The sequence below is a fragment of the Cibotium barometz genome, chromosome 57 (genome assembly GCF_041138505.1).
Source record: "Cibotium barometz isolate CiBa-2024 chromosome 57, ASM4113850v1, whole genome shotgun sequence".
NCBI lineage: Eukaryota > Viridiplantae > Streptophyta > Polypodiopsida > Cyatheales > Cibotiaceae > Cibotium > Cibotium barometz.
In genome coordinates this window covers 2,923,691-2,940,698 of record NC_141102.1, presented here as the reverse complement: position 1 = coordinate 2,940,698, position 17,008 = coordinate 2,923,691, and positions in this window count along the sequence as shown.

Genomic DNA, 17,008 nt, shown 5'->3' with positions numbered 1-17,008 from the left:
AAAAACTCAAAATATGGTTGTATAACCAATCAGAAGAATCGAAAGGCATCTAGTCTACAAGCAACCTTGGATAGAATAGGTAAAAACGTCTGTATATAGCCACAAACATGCCATCTTTAGAAATGTGTTACTTTTTCGCATTTTTAGTATGCATGGACTCTAAATATGTAAAAGTACTCTAACTACGACCTGCTGTGCCTAAATTGAAATTTCTATTTTTGGAGATACTTATCTCTTAATAGAACTATTCTTATCTTCTTATTTCTTTTAGGATTTTTGGAGTTAATATTTTTATTCTAACACTTTCCTAATGTTTCTAGCCTTATTTTCTCACTCTTCTCTAAGTGCACTCTCTTTTCTTCTTGAAATCTATTATAAAAGAGACACACATATACATGGCTTGGGAGGGACCTTACAATCTCCCGCACTTCAAAGATTCGAGATGTCCTCATCTCGCGAGCTAGGATAGTATCTAAGTAAATCCTCTTGTCTCTTTCAAAGTGGTGTCCCCACTAGGTAGAAATCTTCTTTTATCTAAACATTGTTCTTAAAGAGTCCTTTATTTCATGTGTTTGGCTTGTTTTGTTGTGCCTCCAAAAGGTCTTTATTATTCTAAAGTTAATTGACCTTATTATCCTAATTTCATGCATCCATATACCTCTCATATGATATGAACCTTCAAATTCCTTATTCTATACGGGCTCATGTAATATGTAATATGGTACCCTCTTCTCGACAACTTGAAGACCATGGTAAAGGCTTGAGTCCTTCTTGACAACTTGAAGACTTCCATGGCAATTGGGCAACAAGGAGTTTGCCCCTACACATATTCTGTCTACATCCAATAGTGTGATACAAAAGGAAAGCGGGCAGATGTGGATGGGTCGTGGAATCATGATATTCCACCCGCCATGAGAACATGCATGGGTTATGCGAAAGAGGATAATGAGGAGTGAAAGGGTATCAAGGACAAGGTGGTCTTCTCAATGTTTGAATGGGAGGGACCAAGCAATGAAAACTATGATGAGTGGCTTGATAAGTTGGATATGTACTTTGAGATGAATCCAAGAAGTGATCGTGCTAAGGTGTACTTAGCTTCACTCCACATGGAGGGGTATGCACACTTGGTGGTGACACTTGCATGACAATGGATATGAGATCACCACATGGGGTGATTTTAAGTGTGAACTGCAAAATTCCTTTACTTCCAAGTTGAGGAATAACAAGTTGATTAATGAATGGGATGACGTGAAAAAAGGCTTTGGCAAGGTTAAGGACTACACACAAAAGTTCTTGAAGCTCATTCTCCATGTGGATAGGTATAGTGAAAAGTTCAAGATTCTAAAATACATCAAGGGTCTCAAATAAAACATTGAGGTGGATGTAAGAGCACAAAGGACTTCTACTCGAGATCTATAAGATAAATATACATATAGAGGGCCGGCAAAGAGTGGAGGTAGGGCTGATTCAAATGACTTAACATTTGGAAAGTTTGCAAGGGATACCTCCTCAACTCCAAACATTCCTAGGCATCCTACTGTCTATGGTGGTGGTTCCAAGACAAATTTCATATTTGGTTTGACTTCTTCTAAAGCATCGAGTGGGCATGGAAAGCCTCTCAATGGTGACAAAAGTAAGTTCATGAAAGAAGACCAAATCAATGAGTTGAGAAACAAGAGCCTTTGCATAAATCTGGTGAGAAGTGGCATAAGGAGCATGATAAGACATGTAAATTTAGAAGTGTCACTATCAATATGGTCGTATCTAAGGTCATTGAAGATGAACATGAAGACAATGAAGCCCCTAGTGATTTCAATGAGTTCATCGAGGAGGGTGATCATGTTCACACACTAGGCAAGGAGTTTCCTTTCGATTCCGGTGGTACATTGCCAAAGACTTTGCAAGAGTATGATAGCTTGGATTCCTACGTGTGCTTTTGATCGAGCAAGCATGAAGCCTACCTTGTGCACCTTATCTCAACATTCTTATGCGGGAGGCAAGGGTGCAAACACTTTGAGGTTCAAAAGGTCAATGTTAATGGTAGATTGGCTCATGTTTTGGTGGATAGAAAAAGTATGCATAATTTTGAGAATAAGAAGTCATTGTGTAGTTTCAAATTACAGCCCCTTTGGCAACTTTTCATGAAGTTCAATTGGCAAAATGGGCCTACAATGGACTGTATAATCATGTGTCACGGTGTGAGATTGGAGCTACCAAAAAAATACACATGCAAAGCTAACTTGTTCTTGAAATGGGACCCATCAATACGTGGACTGGTTGACATAAATGGTGCACTTCATTCCTACCAAGGTCAATTGTACAACATCTATGATTGCAAGAGAATCTATAGAGTTTGTGTTCAAATTGCATGGTATGCCTCAACAAATTATAAGTGATCGAGATGCCAAATTTATGGGTTTATTTTAGAGAAGACTATTTGAGCTCATGGGGATCAAATTGACTCTTAGCACTGCCCATCACTTGGCAATGGATGGGAAAATGGAGAGATGTGTGGACACATACTTGAGACACTTTTGTTATGACATAACATCCATGCAGGGAAGATCGGTTACCTTTGGTGAAATATGTTTACAATAGCACAAATGGTGTAAGCATTGGCATGCCATCTTTTGAGGCCACTTATGGATACAAGGTGAATGCATCAATGGTCATCAAGATTGGTTACCTTTGGTGAAATTTGTTTACAATAGCACAAATGATGTAAGTATTGGCATGTCATCTTTTGAGGTCACTTATGGTGGATACAAGGTGAATGCATCAATGGTCATCAAACAAAGAAGAGATTGAAAATCAAAATGCACAAGAGGTAGTTGGGAAAATGCAAATTCTCTTGAAACAATCCAAGAACAATTTGCAGAATTCTCAAAAAAGTACAAAGCAATAAATTGACGTCCAGCGTAGGGCTTTCACTTAATATGTTGGAAAGCTACCCGACTAATCGGATCCACCCGTCCTCCGTAGGATGGTCCCATCGGGGCATTCCATCCTCCCACTTTCCACCCTACTCACGCGTTAATTTGTTTTCTAATTAATCCTATCACACTGTTTGACATAAATAAACATGTTCCTTAATTAAGTCCCTTTTCACAAGGTTTGTTAAATCAGCCTTTTTTTCACAGTACAATAATGCCAAAGACAAGATTTATTAAAAAAATTTACACATGAATCAATTCCATCAAGCCAAACTGGCTCTCTTATTCTTTTCTTTTATACTACCGATGATCTAGAATTCGGCCTTCCAGCCTCTACATGCTAGGCAAAACCCTACGGGACCATACACCTCATCGTCGACCGCCGCTAACGAAGACTCAAGCTGGCCTATCGCCCTCTCAGGCTCTGTCGCTCGATCCTCCCACCCCTCAGAGGGATGTCTATGCACTAGGGTGGGCTAATTCACCACACTAGTCAGGGCCCTCTGAACTAGGCAGCATCACAATCACTCGCCTCAATCAGCAAACCTCATTCTCCCAATGGTATGAGGAATACCATGGGCCAACTCCGGGCCTTACTAACATCTCCGCTGTCTGGCTATACAAGCACAAGAACGAGGTAGCATCAAGGCAGGGAGAGTTGTGCCTGTACCTTAATTTAACCAAGATAACAATCCATTTACTCAACTTAACCATAGACCTAGAATCCATGTTACCTAGCGTAGAGCTTTCACTTAATATGTTGGAAAGCTACCCGACTACCTCGGTGTCGACTGCACGTGTCGTCTACAGTGCACCTCCCTTCCACGGTAAGCTCTGAGTTTTCTGTAAAAAATGAAAATGGTTAACATAAATAAGGTCTGTGTGTGTGTGTGTGTGTGTGTGTGTGTGTGTGTGTGAGAGAGAGAGAGAGAGAGAGAGAGAGAGAGAGAGGTTGGTTGTTTGGCGCCTCCCGCCATCCTCGGTGATGTCTGTTTGTTGGCTCCCCTCCTCTGCATGCGGCCGCATTGCCCAGAGAGAGAGAGAGAGAGAGATTGGTGTTTGGCACCTCCCCTCCTCGGTGTCGTCTGTTTGCCGCCTCCCCTCCACGGTAAGCCCAATGTGGGCCGTGTGTGTGTGGGGGGGTGTGGGTGTGTGTGGGAAAGGGAGAAGCTCACGCTTGCATGCGGGCATGTTGGTCAAGAGAGAGAGAGAGAGAGAGAGAGAGAGAGAGAGAGAGAGAGAGAGAGAGAGAGAGAGAGAGAGAGAGAGAGAGAGAGAGAATATGAATTTTTAAATTTTAATTTTTATTATTAAAAGTTTGTGAATAGTGTGTGTGTGTGGTATTTTTAAAATTTTAAAAGTTTGTGAATATGTATTTTTAAATTTTAAAAATACATATATATGTTTTTTTATTTTAAAAGTTTGTTTGTGTGTGTGTGTGTGTGTGTGTGTGTGTGTGTGTGTTATATGTGTTTTTAAAATTTTAAAAGTTTGTGAATATGTATTTTTAAATGTTGGAAGTTTTTTTAAATTTTAAAAGTGTGTTATATGTATTTTTAAATTTTAAAAGTTTGTGAATATGTATTTTTAAATTTTAAAAGTGTATTATATGTATTTTTAAATTTAAAAATACCTATAAGGGCTATTACTTTTAAAATTCATAAAGTTTGTGAATAGTGAGTGTGTGTTATATGTATTTTTAAATTTAAAAGTTTATGAATATGTATTTTTAAATTTTAAAAGTTTGTGAATATGTATTTGTAAATTTTAAAAGCTTGTGAAAATGTCTTTTTAAATTTTAAGTGTGTGTATTTGTGTGTTTGAGGGTTTTTGAGTTAGTGAATAGAGTGTATTTTGTGGGGGTGTGTGGGTTTTTTTGACATAGTGTGTGTATTTGTTTGTGTGTGTGTGTGTGTGTGTGTGTGAATATGTGTGTGTGAGAGAGAAAGAGAAAAAGAGAGTGTGGGTGTCTGTATTTATTTACATATACCCATGTGTTATTTTTAATGAAATATGAAATGAGAGAGAGATAGAAGAATTTGTCACACACACGTGCACACACACCCACCCACCCACCTACACGCAAAGGTTTTTTGAGGCTTTTTGAAATAGTGTGTGTGTGGTGAGAGAGAGAGAGAGAGAGAGAGAGAGAGAGAGAGAGAGAGAGAGAGAGAGAGAGAGAGAGAGAGAGAGAGAGAGAGAGAGAGAGAGAAAGTTTGTGTGTTTTTTTTCACGTGAGAGACTTTTTAAATGGTTTAATAATATTTGTGTGTTTGTGTGCGTGTGCATGAGAGAGAGAGAGAGGAGAGGAGAGAGAGAGAGAGAGAGAGAGAGAGAGAGAGAGAGAGAGAGAGAGAGAGAGAGAGAGAGTGTGTGTGTGTGTATTTATTTACATATACCCATGTGTTATTTTTAATGAAAAATGAAACGAGAGAGAGAGAGAGTAGAATTTGTCACACGCACGTGCACACACACCTACACACACACACACACCTACGCACATAGACCTGCACACTCATTTACACACACACCTACGTGCACACACACACCTACACACACATGGCACAAACACCCTCACCTACACACACACACTAACCTACACACACACACACACCGACACACATGGTGCAAAAATGTTTTAATAATCTTAAATGAGCTTTTTTTTTCATGCATTAACTATGTGTGTGTGTGTGTGTGTGTGTGTGTGTGTGTGTGTGTAGGTGAGTGTGTTCATGTACTCACACACAAACACATAAACACACACCCAAACATGACATGCAGAAGTGTACATACACACACATGTGTATATAGATATAGATATATTTTTATCTTATATACACACACATGTGTATATAGATATATTTTTATCTTATATATATATAAATAATCATATATATATTTATGTATTTGTGTGTGTGAGTAAAACACACATGTACACACACAAATGTTAAGCACCCAAATGTATAGGTCCAAACATCCATTTACACACACAATGTATTCGCATTAGTATATTTGACACACCTCGACGTATATAGTATTCATGCTTCTACTTACTTATATAATTGTATGTATGATTGAATTACTATACGATTAGATTTAGATAAATTAGATGAAAATATTGCGCTCATGATTATTCAAGAAAACCTGGGCTTCATTGATCGCTATGAAATAGACTATAATCTCCATGGTGATAAAGATCAAGCGAAACAAGTATTTGATGAGATCATCAAATGTGTCCCAAAGCATAAGCTTCTTCGAAAATAAACATGGTTGTGTTATTATTTAGTAACCATTGGTGGTAGATTGTATATAAGTATTTTTTATTGTTTCTTATTATCTCTATGATTGTTATTAATATATAGCTTGATTATGTTTCATGCAGAGAAATGTCATTAAATATCTTGAAGTTGACCTATGACAATAACAAATTGTTGGATACGATCTTCTTTGAGGAGATGCCACAATTGGGCTTTTTTCGCTTTACTTTTATTTGGTGTGAAATATAGTTAGGAGAGTGTGAAAAAAATAGAGAGATCATAAATTTGTTATTTTATGTATCTTTGTATGTCTATGTGTAGAGCAAGCACAAGGGCAATTGAATCAAAGTTGGTGCTTTCGAGCAACTTGAGGTTAGTTCTTTTGATGCTATCACTGTCTCTCTCAATTTTTGTATTGAAAAGAGATGCACAAAGAGAGAGAGAGAGAGAGAGAGAGAGAGAGAGAGAGAGAGAGAGAGACAGAGAGAGAGAGAGTGGTGGAGAGAGAATTGTGTAATTAACATACTTAAAAAAGAAAAAAAAACCTTTCATAGAGAAATATATGTATTGTTGTGTACTTCTTTCTGTTGTTGCGATATACATATATGATACTAGGGTTGGGTTTATGTTGGCAAAGATACATAGAGATAATCGTAGATCATCAAGATTTGAATTTTGGATGAAGCAAATGGAGCTTCAAAATGATAATAACCTCTCCAAAGATGTAGTAGCTGTGGATGATTCTTGCAATGAAGAAGTAGCTTTGTCTACGCCATATGAGTTGATGAATGTTTGAGCTGCAAAGCACCTTGCTTGGTCAAGGTCTCCATCTGGACAAACAAGCTCTAAATGTCTTCAAACTATTGTAGATACATGCGACCGCACTGAAAAAAGTTCAGTTTCTGGCAAGGAGTACTTAGATGCCCTTTGGGATGAGATTCATGGAAGTGACAGCCAAAGAGGATCTAGATACGTTGAGAGATGAGTTGACTCATCATCTCCTTTTAGTTGCCGAAGCAGGCCATAAATGAAGTTGTGTCTCTGTGAGAAGAAGTTGTTTTTAAGTCATAGAGGCTATCCCAAGAACCCTTTGAAGGAGAGAGAGGAGCGCGCTGTCAAACCTTTTGCATAGGTATCAAATGCTTGATCTCCCACACATATACTAGTTTGGCTTGTTGAAATTGCTCTTCTTACAAGAGCACTATAGCCAACTCATCAAAATCAAGTGCTCTTCAAGAGCACTGCAATCAATTCATCAAAAGAAAGGGCATTGGGGCTAGTAGCCCCTTCATCATGAACCAAAGTGTAGATGCAAAACCATGGTATGAATCCAATAGAGCTATGAGAATAGTAGACACCAAAGAACTATCTAGATAGGACTCATTAATACATAATACAAGCTGCTCCTCAAGTGAGATCTTTAATCCTTGCGAGGAACTTATCTATTAAATCTCCCTCATTCATATGCTCAGACTTTAACTGCTTGTATAAATAGGCCATGCGTGCCTCGTGCAAGCATATCCCAAGCATGCTTCATAGTTTTACATGAGCGAATATCAAGAATAATACTCCTTTTCAGTGAAAGCACCATTAATGCATGTGCATGTGTATCCTTGCCATCCCACCTGGCTTGTTCTATTGTGGGAGGTGTAGAGGCGAATGTTACAGTTACATTAGAACTTGTATCACCATCCAAAGTACCTATACTATGTTGTTGTGTTGGCAAGACAGGGCATGCCTTAATGCTAATAACAACATTCCAAATCCCTTTGACACACGACCAATATATAGGACATTATGTAGGAGCAATTGGTCTCGTCAAGATTATCCTCAGTAAAGCATACATCACTACCTGCCATTCTATTTGTAAAATAACTAATCTCTACCATAGAATGCAAATATCCCAACTACATATAGGTATCGTTAATGCCATTGAATGCAACCAAAATGGCTACCCCAGTATCACATGCAAAGTCTATGAAGAATTGCAGAGTGTTGAGTGTGGAAATGATATTTAGTAAGAATGTAGAAATTAATGATAATGTTGTTGAATTTGAGCTCGAAGATGTGATGTTTAAGATGAGGACGACCCTATCTACACACCAAATAGTGCTTTTGTTGTGAAGAATACCCAAAATCAAACAAAAACAGTTTGAACTAACACTCCCTTGGGAGATGCCTGTGAAAACCTTACACCATGTGAATGAGTTCCAAAACGTGCCGAAAATGCTCCGAAATGTGCAAAAATGATGTTAACATAGTTAGCAAAACACTATAAGGTATACACCTTCTCCATCTAAGAGGATAGCTCAATACAACTCTAGGAGAAGGTGACAAGGAGGTGAAAGCCAAGAGAACTTTCTCTAATACCAATTGTTGGAGTGGAGAGATCAATGTAGCAAAATACACATAGATGCAGAAAGCAAGAAGAGTCTTCTTGGCAATTATTTTGTTTTCTATGTTGAGCACCAAGCATTGGTTTATCTAGTGAGAAATACTAATCTCATTAGTAAGCTGGCAAGATGGATGTTGTTATTATTATTTTAGAAGTTTGAGTTTACCATAGAACACCAGCCTAGAAGTGAGCATGTAGTGTAGCGGTAGATTTTTTATTCTAGATAGAGTCTGAAGAACCGCCAAATGGAGTACTAGATCAATTTTTGGATGCTAAACTATCTCTTTTGGATGTTCCACCAAGCACATGGTATGATGGAATGCTGATGTTCTTGTCAAATGGAGTATTTCCAAAAGGTATAACTAGAGTTCATCAAAAAAGGCTAGCACTCTCCATGGTAAAACTTTTACAGTAGCCCAACTGTACAAAATGGGGGTGGATCAAATTTTAAGATGACATGTTCAAGACCATGAGAAAGTTATAGTTATTACAAAAGCACACCAAGATGTTAGTGTGGTGATTACAAAAGCACATCAAGATGTCAATGGTGGACACTTTTTCGAAGAAATAAAAGGCCGAAAGATATTTCAGGCAAGATTATGGTGGCCGATAGTTTTAAAAGATGCTTGGTAGTTTGCCAAAGCCTATGACTTTTGCCAGCATGGTTAGGTCGGTCAAATGTTGTAGGTAGAATGATGCATGATATGATATTTTCACTAATTTCATAAATGAAGGTTGGACTTTGTAGGACCTTTCAAGTGTTAGTATACACTCAATGCCCACCTCTCAGTATGTATCTCACATCTATGTTTGGTGCATATTTGTAAAGGCCTCCATTATGAGAAGAAGCCAGTGTTGGTGCGCATGTCTTTGGTGGGAACCTTGGCTTAGATGTCGATGGGGTCGTTATTGTGACCATTGATGGTTAGGAGATTGTTAGGGGTGCAAGTGTTAGCTGGGGCTCAGGGCAACACTCTGGCTAGGGGGTTCCATGGGTGCCAATGGTCCCCTTTGATGGGGGTCAGAGGGCATGAGCCCTTGGACCAACAATATGGAGAATATTCTAGGAATATTCCTTAGGATACCTAAGTTCATTATTAGTGGGCAATGGATTGATAGGACAAGGAAAAGACTATATGATAGTTCAAGAGGTATCAAGTGAGAAATAATTAAATCCTAAGCTTGCCACTAGAGACATAGAGAAAGCAGTCATAGACTCTACCAACCTGCCAAAGAAGCCGGCAGAGTATCCCAATTCTACTAAGAAAGAAAGCATACTTGAAGAAACCCAAGAATTGGTAAGAGCATGCCAAGCTCAAATAGAGGTTGAATCTCTAGTCCCCACCATTAGAGAGGGCACCAATGCAAAAACTAGTTTCACATTACTCAGGCTTAACTTAGACTAGGGAAAGACCTAATACATACCATGACCCAAGAACACTCGGAATGGGGATTAAGGGACATGGCCTCCAAACTCTTAGATGATGACTGTAGGGTAACACACTGAATGGGACCCATGCATATTCAATGCACCTTTACCATCCCCAAAAGCTATGTAAGTGATAATGGACATACACATTGCTAGACTTTGTTAATGGCAAAAGAGAGAGATAACCCTACCAAGACAAGTAAGCCCACAAAATTATCTCACTCTACAAGAAGAGCAAAGTTTACCAAAGCTAAAAAAGAAGCTACGTGCACCCTACAAGAGAAATGCCTATGATGTAGAAGACCTTAGACAAGTGCTTGAGCATTTCAAAACATATAATGTGGGTGACCGCTTCGTACACTTTGTAAAGGCAAAGATAACCGGTTCCTAATGGAAAACCAAGGACATCTTACAATGAATTGGTTAAGGTTAAGGAAGTCAACCTAGTGGGACCTGATGAGGATCCAAACTTGTGCACATTTGGAAAGACGTATCCCATGAAGAAGAAATAGACCTCATCAACTTCAAAACAGAATTCCAAGAATATTTTGCTTATTAAAAATATACAAATGTGAAGGGTGCACGCCTAGAGGTATTCAAGCACACCATCCCCATTATGAAAGGAGCATGACCACATAGAGCCTACCAAATGAATCCAAAGTATTCCAAAATCGTCAAGATGAGATTGAAAAACTCATTAAAGCGAATTTCATTGACACCTTACTGATTAACCGGACAACTATATAATTTGGGCTAAGACGGCATCATGCGGTATTATCCTCAAGAATTTGAATATGTTGAGATCCTTGAGCAAGCCCACCCTAGGGTAGCTAGAGGATTATTTTCTACAGACATCACACCCAAAGAAGTTATACTAGAAGTTTGTGGTGGTCCACATTATTTGGAGATACGGTCAATTATAAAAAGGATGCAATAATGAATATCATCGATTTATTGGTGTTCACAATTGTGATAAAATTTCCTTGCACCTTGTCATGGCTCTTCAACCATTTGAAAAATGGGGTATTGACTTTGTTGGTGGACCAATCAGTCCAATAGCTTGAGGTAGTAGTCAAGTGTGATTTATCATCAATGCCATAGACTATTACGCCAAGTGGGTAGAGACCCATGCAATCCGAAAGGCTGACAAAGGAGCAACTACCAAATTCCTTTATGAGAATATAATTACTAGATTTAGGTGTCCACTCGAACTAGTAAGCAACATGAGAACCCACTTTAGCAATAACATTGTTAAGTTCATGCTGACTGGCAACTTTACTTGTATAGGCTTTCTCAATTTTTGATTTAGGACTAACTTATACAGACACCCTATTAGAATCACAATAATTTCTCCATCCAATTCAAGCTACTTTGATGATCTTTAGTTAGGTAGAAAGAGCCATCTTGCTTCTCTCATTGTACCCACCTACATCAAAATCTGTAATGAAGTGCTAAGGCATAAAAGGGGTCATGGGCACGTTTCAATGTGGGGGCAAAGGTAATAAGTGTGTGTGAACATGGGCAAGAGTATAGAAGATAACTATGAGCCCTGATTGTACATAACTCATCATCACTTTTGATATTACGAATCAAGTCTTGCTTAGCAAGCTTTTATGGAGCTCTCCCATGTCATAGATATCCATGTAAATGACGTCTACCTATATCTATACTCTAGGTTAATGAAGAGTTGGAAGATATGGCAAATGAGGATAATGTGCTCATGCCTGAACCTGATACCAAAGTTGATGAAGGATTTGTGCATGCTATTAGGGAACCATCCACTAATACCGTTGTGATTCCAAGTTCACATTCTAGCCTAGGTATATACAAGTGGCTCTAGTGAACAATGAAGTGCAATTAATTGTTGAAATAATGCATACAATCCTTAAGACCATCAACAAAATGGTCAAGTTCAACAAGCTTATACATTTGGGAACTTGTTTGAAAGCATGAACAAGAATCAAGCCACCATGGTTGAAAGCATGAATTGGAATAACACATCCTTGCTAGAGGCTTTTCAAAGGGGAATCCATCGACAAGCAATGAGCTTTGGTGGAGGAGTCACCTACGCAACGTGATGCAAATATGTTGGATCAAGGCAAAGGCTTCCATGGCAAAGGCTTAAGTCCTTCTCGACAACTTGAAGACCATGGTGGCAAAGATTTGATGGAGCATGGAAAAGGCTCGAGTCCTTCTCGACAACTTGAAGACCATGGTAAAGGCTTGAGTCCTTCTTGACAACTTGAAGACTTCCATGGCAATTGGGCAACAAGGAGTTTGCCCCTACACATATTCTGTCTACATCACGTAGTTGGATACAAAAGGGAAGCGTGTAACATTTATTTTACAGATGTGGATGGGTCGTGGAATCATGATATTCCACCCGCCATGAGAACATGCATGGGTTATGCCAAAGAGGATAATGAGGAGTGAAAGGGTATCAAGGACAAGGTGGTCTTCTCAATGTTTGAATGGGAGGGACCAAGCAATGAAAACTATGATGAGTGGCTTGATAAGTTGGACATGTACTTTGAGATGAATCCAAGAAGTGATCGTGCTAAGGTGTACTTAGCTTCACTCCACATGGAGGGGTATGCACACTTGGTGGTGACACTTGAATGACAATGGATATGAGATCACCACATGGGGTGATTTTAAGTGTGAACTACAAAATTCCTTTACTTCCAAGTTGAGGAATAACAAGTTGATTAATGAATGGGATGACGTGAAAAAGGGCTTTGGCAAGGTCAAGGACTACACACAAAAGTTCTTGAAGCTCATTCTCCATGTGGATAGGTATAGTGAAAAGTTCAAGATTCTAAAATACATCAAGGGTCTCAAATAAAACATTGAGGTGGATGTAAGAGCACAAAGGACTTCTACTCGAGATCTATAAGATAAATATACATATAGAGGGGCCGGCAAAGAGTGGAGGTAGGGCTAATTCAAATGACTTAACATTTGGAAAGTTTGCAAGGGATACCTCCTCAACTCCAAACATTCCTAGGCATCCTACTGTCTATGGTGGTGGTTCCAAGACAAATTTCATATTTGGTTTGACTTCTTCTAAAGCATCGAGTGGGCATGGAAAGCCTCTCAATGGTGACAAAAGTAAGTTCATGAAAGAAGACCAAATCAATGAGTTGAGAAACAAGAGCCTTTGCATAAATCTGGTGAGAAGTGGCATAAGGAGCATGATAAGACATGTAAATTTAGAAGTGTCACTATCAATATGGTCATATCTAAGGTCATTGAAGATGAACATGAAGACAATGAAGCCCCTAGTGATTTCAATGAGTTCATCGAGGAGGGTGATCATGTTCACACACTAGGCAAGGAGTTTCCTTTCGATTCCGGTGGTACATTGCCAAAGACTTTGCAGAGTATGATAACTTGGATTCCTATGTGTGCCTTTGATCGAGCAAGCATGAAGCCTACCTTGCGCACCTTATCTCAACATTCTTATGCGGGAGGCAAGGGTGCAAACACTTTGAGGTTCAAAAGGTCAATGTTAATGGTAGATTGGCTCATGTTTTGGTGGATAGAAAAAGTATGCATAATTTTGAGAATAAGAAGTCATTGTGTAGTTTCAAATTACAGCCCCTTTGGCAACTTTTCATGAAGTTCAATTGGCAAAATGGGCCTACAATGGACTGTATAATCATGTGTCATGGTGTGAGATTGGAGCTACCAAAAAAATACACATGCAAAGCTAACTTGTTCTTGAAATGGGACCCATCGACATGGTTCTTGGTTGTGATTGGCTCTAGTCTTGAATCTTTCACCATATGAATTTAGCTAAAGCAAGGTTTTATGCGGTTTATGTATTGTGAATGGAGTGTTACATTGATGGGAGTTGATGCCAAAAGTGGAGAAAGATGAGGTGTGAAAAAAGTGCAAGAATTTATGGATATGGGGTGGGCGGAGCCAAGTAAAAATGGTCACTTATACTATAAGAACAAGATCTACCTTGTACCTAATTCATTATACAAGTCCAAAGTGATGGAGGAAATGCATGCAACCCGTATCGCGGGTCATTTGGGTCTCTACAAAACCTTTGATAAGATAAGAAAGAGTTTCTTTTGGAAGGGGATGTGGAGAAATATGCATGCATATATCACAAAGTGTTTACTATTTCAATTGAACAAAGATCCAAATAGGAGTTAGGAGGTATGCTTCAGCCCTTACGTACATTCTCGAGGGAAAGTGAACAGATATATGTATGGATTTTATCACGCAAATTTCTCACATCAAGAATGATTGGCACAACTTGTATGTTATAGTGGATCTATTGACAAAAATGGCATGCTTCATTCCTACCAAGGTCACTTATACAGCATCTATGGTTGTAAGATAATATGTGGACCGGTTGACATAAATGGTGCACTTCATTCCTACCAAGGTCACTTATATAGCATCTATGGTTGTAAGATAATACGTGGACCAGTTGACATAAATGGTGCACTTCATTCCTACCAAGGTCACTTATACAGCATCTATGGTTGTAAGATAATACGTGGACCGGTTGACATAAATGGTGCACTTCATTCCTACCAAGGTCAATTGTACAACATCTATGATTGGAAGAAAATCTATAGAAATTGTGTTCAAATTGCATGGTATGCCTCAACAAATTGTAAGTGATCGAGATGCCAAATTTATGGGTTTATTTTAGGGAAGACTATTTGAGCTCATGGGGATCAAATTGACTCTTAGCACTACCCATCACTTGGCAATGGATGGGAAAATGGAGATATGTGTGGACACATACTTGAGACACTTTTGTTATGACACAACATCCATGCAGGGAAGATTGGTTACCTTTGGTGAAATATGTTTACAATAGCACAAATGGTGTAAGCATTGGCATGTCATCTTTTTAGGCCACTTAAGGTGGATACAAGGTGAATGCATCAATGGTCATCAAGATTGGTTACCTTTGGTGAAATTTGTTTACAATAGCACAAATGGTGTAAGCATTGGCATGTCATCTTTTGAGGCCACTTATGGTGGATACAAGGTGAATGCGTCAATGGTCATCAAACAAAGAAGAGATTGAAAATCAAAATGCACAAGAGGTAGTTGGGAAAATGCAAATTCTCTTGAAACAATCCAAGAACAATTTGCAGAATTCTCAAAAAAGTACAAAGCAATAAATTGATGTCCATATAGGAGATTTGCGGAGTTCAATGTGGGTAATTTGGTGCTTTATGCATACCAAAATCAAGATATACAACTCTTGATGGTAATACAAACACCAAATTAGTAAATAGGTACTATGGTTTGCATAAGATTGTGAGAAGAGGCTTACAAGCTGATCCTACGGCCTACTACTACATAAATACATGATGTGTTCCATGTCTCTCTAAAGACATATGTGGGGCCAATAGTGGAAGTGCAAGATGAGTCACCTCCCATGAACAAGGAATATAAGTTTTGGGTAGTACTAGAGAAAGGGTATTATGCAAATTTTCTTTGGTGAAGTACCTCATCAAACGGAGGGGTTCACCCAATGAAAAGGCTTCATGGCAACCTACATTGGTCTTGGAAGGATATGATGAAATTTTAGGGGCATTTGGTGGGGCAAATGGGTAGTAATGTAACATTGATTTTGCTGTTGAATTTTGTGTAAATCATTATTAGAGATCTTCATATCACTTGGGAATCATGATACATGCATTTCGGAGTAATGGTACTTGAGATACTATCATGGGAAACAAGTTTGGGTTGTTTTGGAGGCATGAGATGCAATTTCAACAATCAAAGATCATTTATAGCCATGAATCATGTGTGCATGCTGTCGTATGTTGATGTGCCAAGCACTTAGTCATAAATACCCAACCCATATGGAATGTCTAAATGCCACAAGGTTTTGAGGATGAAACCTATGGGAGGGGATGGTTTGTAATGAAGTGCTAAGGCATTAAAAACCATGGACATGGTCTAATGTGGGAGCCAAGGTATTAAGTGTGTGTGCACATGGGCAAGAGTATATAAGATAGTTATGAGGCCTAATTGTACATAACTCATAATCCTTTTTAAAATTCCTAATCAAGTCTTTCTTAACAAGCTTTTATGAATAACTCTCCCATGTTATAGACATTCATGAAAACGAGGTTTACTTGTGTCTAAACTCCACATTAACAACGAGTCTCTCTCTCTCTCTCTCTCTCTCTCTCTCTCTCTCTCTCTCTCTCTCTCTCTCTCTCTCAAAATGCTCATCCATGGAGTCAATCCAAGTCCTTATCGACTCCCCTAGATTCTTCCTTGATGTCATTATCGAGGGGTTCCTTGGTGTGTCTAGGATTGCATTGGGGATGACTCATGATTTTGGATTAGAGTCAAGAGGAGCTCATCACATATCACTTCTTTTCTCTCTAAAAAAATAAATTTGAGTAAATCTTGAGTGTACAATAATGTTTGCTTAAGATAAAGCAAGGAAAACATTTTATTCATCACAAGATTTTATTACATAAAAATTGCACTTTTAGCCTTGGAAACCAAATAATCTAAAACATCAGTAGTAAGGGTTTTGATATAAAAATTTCATGTGGGGTAGATATAAGATTAGAGGTGTTTAAGCCTAGAAAGATATTCTCACCCCCAAGGGGGTATTAAGCCTATAAAGAATTCTAAAAGAGGGCAACAATGCTATCCAAAAAATCTATCTTCCTCAAATAAATCTAATATTTCCATGATTATAGATAAATTTAGATTAGTAGCATAATACGGTCGATAGCCTAATTTGATCTCTAGGATAAAATTCTCCTTGTGTGAATCAAACCTATGGATCCACATTGGTTTGGTTGAATAAAATTCTCCTTGTGTGAATCCAACCTATGGATCCACATTGGTTTGGTTGAATAAAATAATATTCTCTGCATTGATCAAGTAGTATTCAGCAACCTTGAGCATGTCATTGTTCATACAACATGTACAGTTTCTTGCTCTCGATTTTGAGCCATTCTCGCATTCAATAAAGGAGGACATAAAT